This window comes from Etheostoma spectabile, chromosome 22, assembly GCF_008692095.1.
Source record: "Etheostoma spectabile isolate EspeVRDwgs_2016 chromosome 22, UIUC_Espe_1.0, whole genome shotgun sequence".
Classification (NCBI taxonomy): domain Eukaryota; kingdom Metazoa; phylum Chordata; class Actinopteri; order Perciformes; family Percidae; genus Etheostoma; species Etheostoma spectabile.
Genome location: NC_045754.1, coordinates 8,427,148 through 8,441,744, shown reverse-complemented (window position 1 = coordinate 8,441,744; position 14,597 = coordinate 8,427,148). Strand labels below are relative to the sequence as shown.

Sequence of the window (14,597 nt, the reverse complement as noted above, 5' to 3'; positions counted from 1 at the left end):
AATTGGTGGGTGGGCCGAGTGTGTGCTGCATAGGAGGAGGGACGTATCCGTATTTTGTCAGCTCTGTTCATTCCATCAACAGCACCGGTGTTTTACTTCTGACTTTGCCTCCAATTTTTTGCCTTCTACCACATCTGTGGCTTGTGCTCCGTCAGGTCTGAGCCCCCACTGCGTGGCAGTCTGTGTGGCGTTTCTGAACAGGTTAATGGACTTCTAACCCCTCGTCACTGATTAGCATGATTAATCAGACAACGGAGTTACTCCATGATTCCCCTCCCCTCCACTCTTTCTCAGCTCACTGGCTCTCTACCCCTGCCAGATGGTATCAATGCAAAGCTGAGAGCAGAGGAAAATCAAAGGTAGGCTTCAGAGGCTTGAAAACCAAGAAAGCACAGCAGTTATCTCCTGCTGTTCAGATGACACATTTACAGGCGCCATGCACTCTATGGAGAATAACCCCGGGAGAGGGTGCAAATGAGAAAACACTTCACCGCACTTGGCTACTGTATTTTACAGTTGAAATGTGTAAAGATAAAGGCAATAAATGCCAGGATATGACTGGATATTACATGGATATGACTACAACATTACATTAGTTTCAGTTTTACAAACCTGCTTATATAAATAACTTGAAATTCAACAAGTCTCTCAAAATAGACAAACAAGTCACACTTCATTCCCGTTTTGTATTCATAACACGGTTGTATTATTGTACAAATTAGCTACAAGTATCATTGTACACCAACAGTAATATATTTAAGATTCGTTATGTTATTGCCATGAAACCTGCTAGTGGGCAATACAGCACCGTGAAGAAAAGATCTTTACAACAGCAGGTGTGGTAAAGACACTACCACTTTTGTCCAAAGTGGCCGCTAGAATCAACACAAACTGATATTTACATAAAGCCACTTTAATAAAGACATTTTAAACATAAATTGGTGCATAGAAATGCAAGAAATTAAGTATTTGACGCTTCAGATTTCTGAGGAGAGGACCCCCTTACACCACACTCAATGTGTCCCCCAAGGGCCCATTCTAAGCCAGGAGAAACCCTGGCTATGCTACTCGCCTGCTGGCTGTAACTACACATTTGCCATACAGATGTCTGTGGTGTATTGATCTTCTGATCTAAATCTTCAAAGAAGTCAGGAAAGCAAATAATAGTATTTCCCAAAATGTCAAACTCATTTAAGATTTCATAAACACAACAGCATGACATAGTGAAATGAGTAGTTTACCCTCATTATGTTTTGAAAAATGTCACTTGTCACCTGCAGCTTTTCATCTAACATCTCACCGTGACTCCTTCCTTGCAAGAACTGAAAACGATACGCTTACCAAAAGTGCAAGAGAATTGTTTTTGTAGACCTTTTTTTTAGTGATCAATAGCAGTGTGTGCTAACGTCGGAAATTAATACATTATGTTTCTTGTGGATGCTTCTCAATAACAGCTCCAAGTTGAACGTTTTTAGTGTGAAGGCGCAGCAGTTTGCATTAGCAGTAACTTAATTCTCTCATGGCTGGAGAGAGTGATCAATACACAGGGAGGCTTCTATCACTGACTCACGAACAGGCACGTTGAAGCACATGCATGAGTCGTTTCATGCAAGACCCCCATGCGTGTATATGTAATTAGGAATGGCGGACTCCAGCATTGGCAATTTAAACTTATATAAAAAGCTAATTACTGTATGTTAATACGCTGCAGACTGTTCAAGAAAAAGAAATAGGGGAAGTTATAGTATTTGTAGAAAACGCTGGGGACACAAAGTCATACTGCTGAGAGTTCTTAAACAGCAAATCTTGAGCCGACCTGCACAATTACATCTTAGAATCCATTATTAGTTCAATCACAGAAATGGCACGCACACGTACAAAGCCAGGAGACATCCAAAGCCCTCAGTCAGTGTCATTAGCTGGAAATGTCAAGGTGAGCCACGAATCTGAGGGGTGAGAATTGCAGGGCTGGAGTTAGCCTCTGGAGAGAAGAAGCCGAGATATTTCTGTCTGCTGTCCCCCCATGCACTTCCACTCTGGTTGTGGCAATGAATATAATGATTCAGCAGAGACATGGCAGACTGCCATGGTGTTTTCTCCGAGAGGGAAGTGTTGATGAAAGACTGTGCCAGGATTCCTTTCTTCATTTCTAACACAGGGGTGATGAGTTAATGAAGAAAGCTGATTAAATGTTTCAATAGGTGGCGGCCATTTAGAAACAACTGCAGATAAACTCTTAGGGAACATTGAAATTATACTTTGACTCAAGGCCTTTCTCTGTTCCCAGGCCTTAAATGCATGATTTACTGTAATCTAGCATCCCGTCCTTTTGATTCTCACCGTCGCTGTGTTTGGGGGGCACAAGCTCACGGAGCACAGAGAAATGAGAAAATGACTTTCAGCTGCAGCTCTGTCAGACCTCCACCAGAGTCCCAGAGGTATTCTCATTTCAGATTCAAAGACAACATAATTAGAGGCCGTTTTTGGTCAGGATAGTCATTTAAATCAGATCAAAGTATGCAGAGGCACAGTAGCTCACTGAGATGTAGAGTCCATGTATTTACTTAAGTTTTGTATAGTTTATTTAGACATTCCACAGAAGTCATCATAGAAGGTTTGAGAACCCACAATGCTCCTGTGACCACAGTCATTTACTTCATCTCCCTTTAAGCCAATCTTTACAATTTTATCTTGAATGAAGCTTTCAGAAGAAGCAGTGAATGGTGGAACACTATTGAGTGCAATACATGTAGCATTTTGAAAATGAATCACTGTGCATACTAGCCGGCAGCTGGTAGATGATGATCTTAGTAACTAGGATAAATGTGTTTTATTAATATCTGATGGGCTTTTAAAAATACAGTAGATGAAGCCAGGAATTAACATGAAAAAGAATCACACAATCCCTTTCAATCTATATCAGATGTCCAACGTGCATTCATGATGTTTACATCTGCCACCTGGTGATTTTTACTGCTTTTTATCCCTTGAATGATGTCACAGATGAGACTTACTGGGGAAAAAAACAATTTCAAATGAATCTCAGATGAATATAACACATTGGAAATACTGACCTTATCTTCTTTGCCCTGCAGGTATTACCTTTAGGATCCATGGGATAACTGTATTAGCTGATTTGGTTAAGTCTTCTAAACCTAAAGAGCTCAAAGACCGATATCAATACCGATCAGATATTGAATGAATAGATTATAAACTGGATGTTATTTAATACTATTAGTACTCAAGTGGATATTATTTCAATATTTTTTTCTATTGTCAGTGTTCACTTTGATCAAGTTTGCCGTTGTTCTGCTTGGAAAAACTGGACTTTTCAACCATTTATTCATAACTTTTAGCTTACAGTTTCAAATATTTATTCATTAGGTAACTATTTCAATTGTGTATCAATGGAATGTAGCTAACTATTTCAACTATTCATTTTTAGCTAATCTGTTTATCCATTACATATTAATGATTAATGATTAATTAATGATTTAGATAGTTAATAGTTAGCTAATAGTTAGTTAATAGTTAGCAAACTATTAGTACTGGGCGAAGCATTAATTGTTAACTGTCAGTTAGTTAATAGTTAACTATTTATTTTAACTGTTAATTAACTTTAGCACACTATTTTACCGTCTCTTCTTGCTTCACACACTCACATTCATAAGACGTTTTACACCTGACTCCGGTTGAGGTTGAGTAAACATTAGCATCACACTAATTTGTCAATTTTCCTTCTTAACTCAAACATTTTTTTGTTGAGTTAACTAGATAAACCTTCCATGAACCCTGGAAACTGCAGAAGTACTGAGATGATTATTCTTTATTCATCAGTGTGACTCCTTTTACATTGCACATATATTGATACATTGTGATTTTAAAAATATAGATCATAGCCGTTTTCTGTGGTTATTACTGTGATTTACTAAGGGTCTATATCTGCAGCGGTGAAAGGTCAGCTGCATACATCTAACCTACTTCCATAAATTCATATACAGTACATTCAGAAACATTTATAATTAATGCGGCAAACAAACACTTCCTTCGACTTCCTTGCGGTCCATTAAACACTTGGCTAACTAAGGTACAGTACATGGTCTGCTTTGGAGTGTGTGTTTATGTATGTTGAAACACTATAATTGCCTGTCAGTGGATTCTGAAGATGAGCAGTTAATTACTTTCTGTGGGTGTGGGTGTGTGTGTGTGTGTGTGTGTGTGAAAGATAGGGGAGTGCTGACATAGCTGACAGGTGAGTGAGTTTGCAGCAGATGGCGTAAGGCGTTGTGTGTCATGAGTGGGAACATTTAATGAAAATGAGTGTTAAATGTAATTGTATACTCTCAGAATGTCAAATTAGCGTTTTGATGTATTTTTAAACAACAAATCAGTGTATTTGTGGCGGTGTGCCACAGAATCAAACACACATTGCATTTTGTTATTCTTTTTTTTCTACCTCAGTCTCTCTACCTCTAGCATCTCTCCCTTGTGAAGTCTTTGTCACTACCCAATGTAAGTTGAGTGAAGATGTGAGTTGCGCATCACTTTTGCAACAGTTAACATACAAGATGCTAACAAGAGTCTTTTGTTACGTCAGTACAGTAAAAATGGACCTACTTAACAATGTTCGTTCACTGTTGGTTACAAATTAGCATCAAACACAACAAAGGTTGTCACTTGAATGGCGTTTTGAGCTAACGTTAGCAGTCTAACGACCATAGGTAGCTAAAACGTTTTTGAAATGACTACTAGCTTAGCTACAGGCTAGCAATCAAACACCACAAAGGCTGTCCCTGGAATGCCATTTTAAGCTAACATTTGCAATCAAACAATCATAGATAGCTAAAATGTCTTAAAATGATTCCCATCTTCTGTTATTGTTTGGAATGAGAAAATTTTATTATTGCATGGATTTCACAAATTTCAGTATGACATGTTATACCGTAAACCGTTTAAATCTCAACATGCGCAACTCAAATCTGCACTTGACTTATATTGGGGAGTTACAGTCTTGTGCTGCGTGCATAACAGCGGAGCTGACTCGAGCCGAGCCTTTAGTTCTCCGTGCCTGTACCCATTAACTGTATGGACTCAAGCCAGACTAAAACTCGTAATTATATTTAAATTGGCTGAACAAGTTTTAAAATATAACTTTCCGTTATACTAGTTTATTTCTGAACCGAGCCATCACGCGCCGCGCCGTCACATCCTTTACCACCCACCACCGCAAGTAAATTCTCAACCTGTGGGAAACACTGTGTTTGTCAAAATCAAACCTCTAAAGCTCAGATGCTATTAATAGTATAGTGATGTTATTGTTCCTATATGTCCATAACAACAATTAAACTGATAATTTCAGAAATGCAGCATAACTAAAGGACATATGTACGGTGGCCGGCAGGGGCAAAAGCTCTGCAACTTAATGAAACACACGCAAATGCACACAACACAACCAAATGCATAAACATGCTGCAATTACAGAATCGATGCAAAAAGAAAGCACGCAATCCCCTAAAACAAATGCAACAAAAACCGCTGCATCCAGGTTACACAACGGAAGTTCTCTAGGCTTCTAGGGGGAGTGGAACAGCTTGAAGTGGAACAGCTTGGTTTTCAACCCCACAGAGCGAGAGAGAGAGCGAGCCGGAGCAAGTTGAATCTCAGAACGGTGTGTACCATCGTGAAACGGTGTGCAACTGCTTTGAGATCACAGACTGTACATATAAAGTCTATGTTTGATATAGGTTTTCTCTCATTTGGTGGGTGTTTCTCTAGTTTATTGGCTCAGGTCACAGGTGATACTCAATCAGCAGAGACACGTCTTTAAACTCGTGGTAATAAAAAGGCAGAGCAATCGAGCACTTAGCGCTCCCTCTAGAGGCCTGGAGAACTTCCGTTGTGTAATCTGGATGCAGCATTTTTTCTGTTGCATTTGTTTTTGGGGGTTGTCTGCTCTTCCTTTTGCATCATTCTGTTTGCAGTGCGTTTTTGTATTTGGTTGTGTTCTGTGTATTTGCAGTGTATTTCCTAAATGCTGCCCATGAGGTGACAAATTTATGAAGACGTTTTCTTAATTTGCTTGTCTATTGTCTATTAGCGTGTTTCATTTAGTTGCAGTGCGTTTGCCCCTGTCGGCCACCGTAGCTGTGTCAACCATGTATCTTTACTCCAGCAGCCTTTGATCTATCTTTGAAACAAACTTCAAAGCTCCGGGACCAGTGCTGGTCCGTACTGATGTCTTATAGAGGGTGTGCAGGGTGTGCTGGTATAGCAGAAGATATGACGCCTTTCTCTGTGGGACTGAAGAAGCAACTACATGGCAGCATCGGTCACAGAGTTAAAAGGAGGGTAAACTTCTAACAAATGACCCATGTGCTGAAATAAGTGAAAAATTACTCAGACAGCGTTTGGCCTTATTTGTGTTCAAGGTTACAGGATACTGTGAATCTGTCCCATTTAAACACAGGTAGGGAGGCACACTCATAGTGATGTGATACACACACTTACACACACACACACACACACTCTCAGTGGGAGCGAGTTTGTCTCTGCCATCCAAAAACATGACCGCTCCAAAAATGATTAATGTGAGTGTTTTTTTTTTGGTCTACCACATAAAGCAACAAAAGGTTGTCAAAGTTTGTCTGATTGGAAAGATTTTTATAGTCCAAACCACCACAAGGGTTTTCGTCCACCCGTGGTCTGGGGTTTTCCCCCACCCATGGCTGGTTTTCATTATTTTGCTTGGAATTGGAATGACAGTAAAAAAAAAAAAAAAAGTGTATACCATTTAAATCTGTTTGAATCTGGGTCTAAATTCAAGCGTCTTCACTAAATGTGAAAACACTATAAAAAGAATAGTGAGTGGGAAAATGCTTTGGCTATCCATTTTCTTTCTAAAAGAGTATAGTGAGCTTTTAGGGTTGAGTTTTGGTACCTTCAGAAGGTTGCGGCAGCTAGCAGTTGTTTCACATTTGCTATACAAACAGCAGAGGGGCATCACTATTCTCATTCAAATAAGTGGATTTCCCAAACTATTAGTTAAAAGAAACTAGTACTGACTGTTAGCGGGAGTCAGGGCATGAATGGTGTTAAAGTCCACCACATTCTCACTAGCAGCGCGTCAGGTGCCTTTGGCGTTTGTTAGTGACACATTTGGACGGGATTGGATGGGACTCTTGGCGTCACTTTTTTCGCTCTGGGTCGGGATCACTTTTTTCGCTCTGGGTCGGGACCATTGGTGTCACTTTCTGGCGCTCTAGATCAGGACGTAGGTTTATCCGACATGAGGCACTGAAGAACTGGACAGTTAAGTTTTGGAAAAGATCGTGGGTGGGGTTACAAAATGGACGCTTCAGTGACACTAGGGACAAGAATGGGACACAAACAAATGTTTGACCCATCCATCACTCCAACCATCCTCCTTATGCAGATTTTCTGTCTTTCCCACTAATTGCTACCGCTGTCACTCTCAATACTACGTCATCTTCCAGAGTTCCGCTGTTCTGCCAGGTGTGTTCCATACTAATGGCAAAGGGGGATTATTGTGTTGGTATCTGACTCTTAGAGCCACTGACCAAGCGTCAGTTTCACACGAGTTGGGAGTGAGAACGGGTAGCAATATCACGTGCTTCATACGCCTTACCATCTGCCTTGATGTCCTTTCCAAGAGGAACAATAGTAGAAACTAACACTACTTTTGCCTTTGATACAGAGTATCTTTATGACTACAAGAAGTTGCTTGTAAGGGAAACATTTTTGGGGATTTTTGTCCAGGGGATAAGACACTGGGAGAAGATGGACGTGAAGTCCACAGGCAGAGGTAGCCATTGCCCTTTTTGTTCTCTTTAAATGCCACTTTTTAGCAACTTTGTAATCGCAGCGTGTCAGTTCAAATGCCACCTGGCTATGGAACACCTCAGAGCCCTGATGGAGAGCTTTTTATTTTGTAATGTCTGCAGCATCACAATTCTTTTGTGCTAAATATCACTTCAGCGGTGTGCCTGAAAATATACGTTGAAGAATGACTGCATGAGTGGCAAACTTGATCCGAGTATCCACGCTGGAAAAAGCCATCGACAGGGCAGCATCAACCACTGAGATCCCTCACTAATATTAAGTAAACAGAGGCTTGTGTGAGCAAAGATGAAAGTGTAGTAAATGATAATGCCAAGCTGCAACAGTGTAATGGTTGTGTGATCATGAACAATGCATTTCAGCGGCTTCAACTTTTAGGGTTTGCTTTCTTTTCCTTCTGCGGCACGGGATGGACACGAGTGGTGGAAGCACACAAAGCTTTTCAGTGACAGGATGTTGAACGCAATCAGTAAAAATGACAAGTGTAAAGACAAGAAAGTAAACAGTGTGAAGGAAGCTCTTTCCCATTTTTATAATATATATGTCTTGTCTGGTAGCATAGTCAGCAGCACTCACAGTATGACAAAAGTGATTAGAGCCAAGTTGCCTGAATCCACTTTGTTCTAAGTAGAGCCACTGCTGGCAGCTGTCTGGGGTGATGCAACCGCGCCTCCGGGGAGAAACACAGGCTCGCTTATTTATAAAAGCCAAAGGGAAAGATGAAAGGACAAAGGGAGCTTGAGTGACCTGTTTGGAGAGGGAGGTTCAAAGTCAAAGCGAAGTCATCTGATCTTTACGGGGACAAGGGTAAGATAATGAGCACTGAGAATAGCCCTTGAGAGGGAATCACAGAGAGTTCAATTAGGCTTCCTTGCCGTTGCTTCTGGCTCTGTCTGACTGCGGCGTGTGCCAGGATGAAATGTCTGGAGTTTTTCTAATGGCAAGAGCCCACTTGGAGCACCCACATCACCCCCCCATTGCCATATAAACAATAAGGAGGAGCATGCTGCTTAACTGCTGATATTAAAGCCCACCATGGAATAGCTTTGTAATTGTATTCATTTTGGTTTTTGCTGATTTGAGCTCCTTCATGAGGGGTTTCTCTTCTTGTTCTCAGTGAGGGTCGAAGGTTTGGAGTATCATTTTCATGTATTTTTTTTCATTTTTCTCTTAATGTGGGCACATTGAAGTCTAGTGATTCAGGGCTACACAAATAAACAACTGAAGAATAATAACATAATTGCCAGTTTAGCCCCAGTAATTGCAGTAATATCCCTCTTTGTATTCTGGTCTGTTGAAAATGGTCATTGGAAAGTATTCATTGCTAGACCCCTCTTGGCAAAACTAACACATTTAAAGGAATATACCTCCTGTTTAAAAAAAAATATTTTCCTCTTTCTTTCTCTTCCACTGTGATTCAGTAAATAGAGATTGTGTGATAAGTATAATTCAAAGTCACATCACCATCTGCTGCACATACGTTATACGTTATGCTCTGTCGTCTATATCAGAGGCATCACTGATAAACAGCATCACAATGTTTTATTTATACTATACTTCTGAAGGGCTTAGGGGATCTGGTTGGGGGGGGGGGTCGTGTGGTTGTAAAGGTACTTTTATTGTCACATAGTGAAACTCATTCTCTGCATTTAACCCATCCCTCAAGGGAGCAGTGGGCAGCCATTTACAGGGTCTGACCCAGTGTCTTGCTCAAGGGCACTGACTGGAGAACCTAGTACATGTTTCTGGTGGGGGGAAAACCAGAGCACGCAAACAGGGGAGAACATACAACCCCACACAGAAAGGACTGTACAACCTGGCTTCGAACCCAGAACGTTCGTGCTGTGAGGCCAAAGTGCTAACTGTGGGGTTGGGGGGGGGGGGGGGCCGGGAGTTATTTGAGTAGAAACTATACATTTTCACATAATTTTAGACTATCTAAACTATTTAGACTTTAATATTTATGAAAAAGTAAAAAAACAGGTTGTAGGTTTTACAATACTCTCAGATATTACCAAGAAAGAAAGTGACACAAATTGTGTGCCATTAAAAAAAAAATAATTCGAAAATAGCATTGGTTAAACAAGACTTATATTGAAGAGATATCAACTGTGATTTGCTCATCCTCCTACAAGTTATCTCATATCGGCCTGGTTCTTTATTAATACGGTTACTGGCTATTTTTATTTACTAATATATTGTTTGTTTTGTTTAGTTTTCTTGATAATTTTTTAAACAATAAAAATATTGAGGATAAAAATTGTTTAATTTAAATATAACTAAGTATTCTTTCTAGAGCAGCAAAAACAGCAAAGTCACTATATATAGGACACTCAATACTATCTCAGTATTCCTGACACTGAAATACTGAGGGAAGTTTAGAAAGAATGAAGAACACAGACATCAGTCAGTATCAGTCCTTCCTCCTGTCCTCGGTCCTCCTCCCTTTGCTGCTGCTGTGATTCACTGCCTGCAGGGAACGCTTGTAGAGAGGAGGGGATGGTTTGGTTTTGTGCGCAACTCGAGCAAAAAGTTACTTTCACTTCACATGGTTCACTGTCTCCACGGTGGCCTCTCTGGTGTGCGTGCGTGCGTGTCAGTCAGAATACATATACTGTACCTTGCCTTATTTGTTCTCCCAATAAGTCTCAGTTAAAAAGCATGTGAATGAAGTGAAGTTGCCTCTTTGGATCCATTGCATGGTCTGCAAGGAGGTAGGCCTCCACTGGCGTGCGTGCGTGCGTGCGTGCGTGCGTGCATGCGTGTTTGATTTCAAGTGTTATAGGGCTAACCCTGGAAAAAACATTCAATTTGTATGGGACAATCCTTATTGACCCACGCTCTGAGGCAACCACCCAATGCAAGCCTGTAGTCAGGTGGCTGTGAAGCTGTGAACGGATCAAATTGTTTTTCCTACTGATTCACTGCATTTGTTTCCTGACCTACTTTAACGTTGTAAACATTATGACGTAAACAGTTGTTTAGAGACATAACTTAACTGTTACTGAGTGTCCATGGAGGTGGTATTTAAATCAATAAGCATACACATTCAGATGTTCAGATGATCCTACGGCAGCTGGAGTTCGAGGCATTGTGAGGCATGTGCCCTTTAAATAAACAAATGAATAGCTTCCACACGGCAGGGCTCCAATATCCATTTATTTATTGCACCGAGGTGGCGTTTTGAGCACAGTGGCTCTTCATCAGATGTCTGATATAGTGAGCAAGCTATTTATTTATCCACTTTGTTAAATGATTTGTTCAACCTATTCTTCCTACCACCCCTCAGGGTATTTAGTTTATTTTAGTATTTAGCATTTATTTATTCTCTGGTTGGATTAACACGGAATTGTATTGTATTGTGTATTGTATGTTGGGTTTGAATGTGCCTGACCACAAAGTTCCCTCACAGAATAAGTTATTTTGATTTGATTTGACTTAAAAACAATAAGCCCTTAAAGGTGCAATATGTAATAGTGACAGCTAGTGTTTACAATAGTTACTGCAGTACAAATTCAAAATGCTGGAGAGATTTGTCTCCCCCGCCCCCTCCTCTCCAGACTTGATTTTGACGTTGGTTGCCAGGCTGAGACCTCAGCATCCAACAATGTTGCTAGACGCTTGTCTCACATAGCCAGACATTACTCCACAGCACAGCGGAGTAGCTGACTTTAGATGCTGGCTAAATTGACATTCATAAAAGCCCATGCTCACGTGGAGCTCTGTAGACACACTTTTTCAGCTTAGAATTACTAGGAACCGCTAAAACCCCTGCAACCATCACCATCCTTTTCCATATACACACTTTATTAGCTCAGAATTATGGCAACAATCGCTAAACACACTGCAAACTTACAGTCCTCTCTTCCTGAGTTACAGCCCCCCTTCTTGGCTTGAAATAACTCACCGTTGTCAGCTACGATTGCTGAACACGCTACACACTGTAAACAGTCGTGGCCCGCTTGCCTGGTCCTCCGGCATCATTAGCAGTTAGCAGGGTTAACATGGCGGCATTTGCCAGGACCAGTCAGGATCACTTTACTCCTGGCTAAATTAACAGCTGTAGCGCGCTGGGTTTACGTTTTTTTAGGTATATCTGGCAAACCGGCCTGGCTGCCAAACTGGACTGTAAAAAACAACAAACATGCCAAAAAATAAGCATTTTTTTTTTTTTTGATTTATTACAGTACATATATTACATATTGGACCTTTTTAAAGCCATAAAACCTTCCTGCACATGTCAATCTGCTACCCATATGCCAAAGAATACCAAAGATACCACCAAGAGCGCCTGGACTCGACAGATTGGTTCCTGCTCTAGGGTCAACATCTGTTAGCCTGTGGATACTATTCCTGACTGAGATAATGACTGAGCACAGCTGAGTGTGTAATAATGAAAATGGTCATGAAACATTGGCAAGTTTAGCATATTCCCAAATCGCCTTGTCTGAAACATTTTCATGTGAACCTTCATGTTTTACTGCTATGAACAGATTATGTCGGCTGTGGGTTTGACAAACTCTAGAAACAAGTTGGATATTATGAAAAATCTGAAACATGAGTGTGGTGAATTTCATTTTTTTCACCTGTTTACCAAGGACATAGCCACCTTATATCTAACAACGGGCAATTATCCCGGAAGCTGTTGATTTTTCCTAATCATTTTTCTGTCAGACTTATTTCACACCGGACTGAGGATATACCAAGAATAACCATATTCCATTGGATGACATATAGTGGCCTCAGCATTTGATACGTCGGGGCGAGGTGGTATATTAACATTAAGTACGGCGATTAATCTTCATAACAGCTGGTGTTGGCTGCAAATTCATTGCTATAATTTTTTTCTCACAAAGTCATTTAACAAAAGTATATTCTCACTGTGGGGGCAAAGTCACTGAAATTGATTCGGTGGCAGAGGAGCACACGGTGTGGTCGGACACCATAATTTATCAATTTTAAATTCTAATTTGCAGCAATGCCCCTGAGATTAGCGGAGATGTAAAGGAAGTGGCACGGCTTCTGACTGCACTGCACTCTATGCTGTGACGAGAGGCTTGACTATGGATAGGTCTGCTGTTACAGTGGATTAGATTTTGGTAAAAAGAGGAAAAGAAACTACGTTTATGGTTTTCAAAATCATTTTCCAACATGTTTTTCAAGCCCATTTATTTTCTTTTTTGATTTTGTATGAGCATGCTTATTTGTGGAGAGGGAGCAGTACATGAGCAGACATGCATGAATCGACAGCTACCTGTTTGCGTTTCATGGCACAAGGCGATTGATTTTGTCAGCTCAACAGAAGCACATGAACCGTTCCTGCGCTCATAATCAGCCATGACATTACAGCTCACTAGCTCACATAATGGAGGTCTCTCCTGATCACACTTTAAATATTCATGTGCTGCCAGTGTAATTCACACTCTGCAACAGCTATTGCCTTGTTTCCTCCGTAGGGCTGACTTCAGCTCTGTAATGCGATGTCGTACGCCACAAACCTTTCTCTCGGGTGTTTTGTTTACAGCTCCCTGCAACAGTTCACTCCAAGTCATTTGGCTGGAAAGAACAGCAAATTAAATGTTCACAAAGTGGAAAGAAAGAACTTACATTTGCAGCATTTAACTTGGGTTCGAAAAGGGACAATGTCTAAATATGTGGGTTTCAGGTGTTAATTGCAGTTGTTGTTGTTGTTTTTTTAACTTCTTTGGGAATTGGGCCTAGCACTGCTCAAAGCAAAGAATAAATGTTCATTTACATGTGCATTAATGTGTCATGGGTAATAAAATTATATAGCATAAGCACATGAAATCCAAGTTGAAATGTACCTCAGATCCAACCTAAGCGGACATACTTTTTACATGACAATGTGTGGCTTATGAAGGATTGAGTAAACAATCATAAACAATTGCCAGTGTATTAGGTACACCTAGCTAAAACTATTGCAACCCAATAGAACAGTCCTCTAATACATCCTTCAAATAAAGTTTTCTATTATTTTGTTGGTAAAATAGATACACACATAGTTCCTTTTCTACCTACATAAAAAAAGAAAATCGGAAAATCTCTTTCCAGAATCAGTGTTCCAATTACTTTGGATTATCCATAGACTTGGTTGTAATCAGTTTTCAGAGGGACTAGTTTTTCTTGGTAGAAAGTATTTCCAGTGTAAGAATTCATCTCTATTGTATTTGTATTCCGCAGAAATCAAGATGGATATCTTAGCAAGAAATCTCTGAACAATCTGCATGGCAGAATACCAGTCAAGGTGAGGAAATATGCTTATTTCATAATTTGGAAGATCTGTCCCTTTGATTACACAGTACAGATACAGAACGGACACAAGCAACATTCCGCGATATCCACATTAGCTTTCCGTAAGTGTCCTGCATAGCTTCGTCTCACCTGCTCATAATTCAAGCAAAGTCACTTTTTTGCGTGAAACTTATATTATTCATAATTAAGACTGATTATTGTTGAATTACAACAAAACCATTTCCAGGGAGCCGGTGAACTGTGCTTTTTGTGTTCTGTGGGTTTGATGAATAAAAATCCCATCCGCAGTCAGTTTCAGAGTGACAAATGAACTGTTTGATCTGCAACAGACTGATGCTTGACTTGCATACAGTGATAACAATACGCTTTGAAGCTCCATCAGTGAGATGGGCCTACTCACTGCTGTCACATATCCACACACACATACACACGCACGCACGCACGCACGCACGCACGCACGCACACAC

General features: G+C 40.5%; 1 long non-coding RNA gene across 1 annotated transcript in view; it reads left to right on the top strand.

Moving 5' to 3' along the window:
* The window catches only part of LOC116671928 (uncharacterized), a 65,335-nt gene extending 51,219 nt beyond the window's left edge, over positions 1–14,116 (top strand). The window contains exon 3 of the long non-coding RNA XR_004327411.1: positions 14,059–14,116. This is a non-coding gene — a long non-coding RNA (uncharacterized LOC116671928). The remainder of the gene's footprint in view (positions 1–14,058) is intronic.
* The last annotated feature ends 481 nt before the right edge of the window (positions 14,117–14,597 follow it).